Consider the following 3,317-nt stretch of genomic DNA (forward strand, 5'->3'; position numbering starts at 1 on the left):
CCACAGTTCATTTCTTTTATATTTTCAATTGTTTCTTTGGTCCATCTATATATTTTTAATGTAGGTAGTGAGGTTGATTTTCAAACAGGGGATAATGGATATAATTGTAGGCCTTGCCACTACAGAGTTTAAAAAGGACAAAAATCTATTGTATTGTATCGTAGATTCTTTTAAGTGACTATCATTCAACCTGGCCAGAAAAGTGTTCTATTATAGTGCTGCTATAGAATCACCAAATACCCTGAATCTTCCCTGCTAGGAACACTCAAAATATCAAAACAAATGTTTTTTAACAGATCTGATTTAGGAGGATTATACTATATGTAGACTTCATGTTAGTGACCAAATGAAATAATTACATTTTTTTTGTGCTGAGCTGAACTAATTCCTGTTGTCAACAAGAGACAACATATTGTTGCATTGTTTGTCTCTTTATGATTGATTGATTGTATGCATTTTCTGAACATGAAGGTTTGAACGAGACCAAGAAGACATTTTCAACCTTGAAATTGACGACATTGCTCCTCTGAAAAAGATCAGAGTTCGAATTGATGGCACTGGAAGTCGTCCTAATTGGTTTCTTGACAGAGTGGGTAACGATGATGTGGCAAGAAATTTTAAAATAAAATAGTAATTTCCTGCAATATTATTATATATAAATACCTTAGTTATATTTAAGTACTAATAAGAAAACTGTTTTTCTTCAATGAAAATATTCCTAAAAACATGTTTTGGTCTCTCAAGCAAAAAGGAAACATATATTTTATCTTAATAAATGTTTTATTCAATACGTGTAGATTGTGATGCAATACCTGACCACAGAGGAAGTTTATGAGTTCACCTACGAGAACTGGCTGTCAAAGACCAAAGGGCCAAAGAGGACAAAGGTGTGTGAGCTGGGAGCAGCGGTGGATGAAGAGGAGATGGTGGAGAAGACCACCTACATCGTCCAAGTACAAACCAGTGATGTCCGAGGTAACTCAGCATTTAATAGTATAGACTTTGATGTAATATTTTAATTGATCGCTGTACCGTTACAATGACGACATATTTATCTCTCAAGGGGCTGGCACTGACGCCAACGTGTTTGTGATCTTGTTTGGGGAGTATGGAGACAGTGGAGTGCTGCCTCTGAAGATGAGCACCAACTGAAACAAGTTTGAGCGAAATATGAAGCATGTGTTCAGGTTCGGGGACATGCTCAGTCTGGGTGAACTCTCCAAGGTGCGGGTGTGGCATGACAACAAAGGTACATTTTTAATTTTATGAAAAATGTGTTTGATGTAAATGTGGTGATTTTTATCTGTTTTTGCAGCTCAAACTAAAATTGGTTCAAACGGAAAATTATTTAATCAGGTTTGCATCATTATTTTACAGATGCTTTGATATATATTTATATAAAGTATTTTTGAGCTTACGTTTTGTATGTATGTAAAGAAGAATGTTGTTAAATGTAAACATTTGATTATCAGAGTAGTAGTGGTACATACTCAATAGTATGGAAACATCCATAGTTGGCAGTGCCTTTTTATAGGCCCTGCTGCTGGTTGGCACCTGGAGTACATCAATGTGAAAGACGAGGCCATTAGGTTCCCCTGTTATTGCTGGTTGGCTAAGAATGACGGTCAGATTATGAGAGCGCTGACCTGTTCCAACAATGACTCCATAGACCTCAGTGAGAAAAGTCAGTCAGTCACGATGCAGCAAAATTATTAACTCATTGATTGCCACACATTTCCCAGGTGACTTGACTTTTGTGTGTGTAACTGTCTCTTCGTCAACCCCACAGAATATGAAATTGCCACAATAACTGCAAACATAGACAAGGCCTCCACCACGGAAAATGTCTGGATGGTTTTGGAAGGAAGAAAAATTCATTCCAAAGAGTTTGTCCTGGAGAATAAGAAAATGTTCCAATGGTAGGCGGTCAAAGAGAGCCGAGGTTCAGTGCTGTTCAGAGAGAAACCTCACTGTGTTGTGTTTTACCTGACTTGTTCTAGGTTTTTCAGCCTCTTCTATCTTTAGCTTCACATTCTCGTCTCTGGGCCTCTGCTCTCTAGAGAACTTCTCCTATGTGCTAAACAAAGAAGACGTTCTCAGGCAGAGCAGACAGTTTTAACTCTTCACTGTACAGGACCAAGCTCCATACAGGCAGTAAAAGCCTCTGTTTTCTGCTTTGACAGCGGTGCCGTTGACTCATTTGAATTCTCGTCCAAGCACCTGGGGGAGATCGCTGGAATCACCATCGGTTACATAACCAAAGATGGCAAGACGCCGAAGAAGGAAGTGTTCTGGCATGTGATGAAGGTGGTGGTGACTGAGAAAAAGCTGGGAAACAAGTGCTTTAAGCTTCTAACATATAGGTCCTGTAATTTTATATACAGTATAATCTCCAAAAAATATTACGTCGTCGTCTGTTTAGTTGCTAACTTGTGCAAACAATAAAAGGTTTCAGTGCTTTGGAACTTTTAAAATAGTCTTTAGTTGTGGGTTTGTCTTCCAATACTAAAGCAGCCTGAGGATTACTTCAGAAAATCTCTGACAGTACGTGTTTCCAACTAGCTTCTACAAATCCCAGATTTAAATCCCATTAGAAAATCTGTGAATTGAACTAAAGCAATGACAGAAGAAAATAATCTAAAGGAGCAGAGATTCACCCGAGAAAAATGGACTGGGATTGCACAAAAACATAATGCGTATGATAATTGTTGGAAACCAGATGTGGAATAGATTCTGTGGACAGTAGGCTTTTAGGGATCAGAGGATATAATAATCCTCATCATGGTATTTTCTTAATTTATGTGAAATCACAATGTTTCCATATGCAAACTAAATAGTGATAGGATTCCTGTCTGTCGTGCATAATGACCAGGTTTGATTCCAACAAATCACTATGGCAATGGCAAGAGATGATGGAAAGCAAAAATTAAAAATAAAATATATTTAAATTATTTAAATATAACATTTAAATTTAAATTATAACAGAGTTAAATTACTACACTGGCCTACATAAAGATGTTTTATACCTGGATGTGACCATAGAAAAATTTGAAGTTGAAGGCTTTAAAAATGTTTCTATACATGTAATTCATGGAGCCTGTGTCTTTAAGCTTACAGATTGTGTCTAGAATAGATGCAGTTGTCAAAAGTTTTTTTTCTGTTATAAATAAATAGCTCACCAAAAGACAGCGCCACCCAAGATACACACAATCTATCAAAGGTAGCAGCATTTGTAAGCAACATGTAAATAATGTGTAAACACTTTATTTATTCAAGTCCATCTACAGCCTAAAGGCTATTGGCTAATGTAGCTACTG

The 3,317-nt window shown here is 36.9% G+C and overlaps 1 pseudogene; it reads left to right on the plus strand.

Moving 5' to 3' along the window:
* The first annotated feature begins 94 nt into the window (after positions 1-94).
* Positions 95-3,172, plus strand: LOC103396978 (lipoxygenase homology domain-containing protein 1-like; annotated as a pseudogene).
* The last annotated feature ends 145 nt before the right edge of the window (positions 3,173-3,317 follow it).

Source organism: Cynoglossus semilaevis, chromosome W (genome assembly GCF_000523025.1).
Source record: "Cynoglossus semilaevis isolate Cse_v1.0 chromosome W, Cse_v1.0, whole genome shotgun sequence".
Taxonomy (NCBI): domain Eukaryota; kingdom Metazoa; phylum Chordata; class Actinopteri; order Pleuronectiformes; family Cynoglossidae; genus Cynoglossus; species Cynoglossus semilaevis.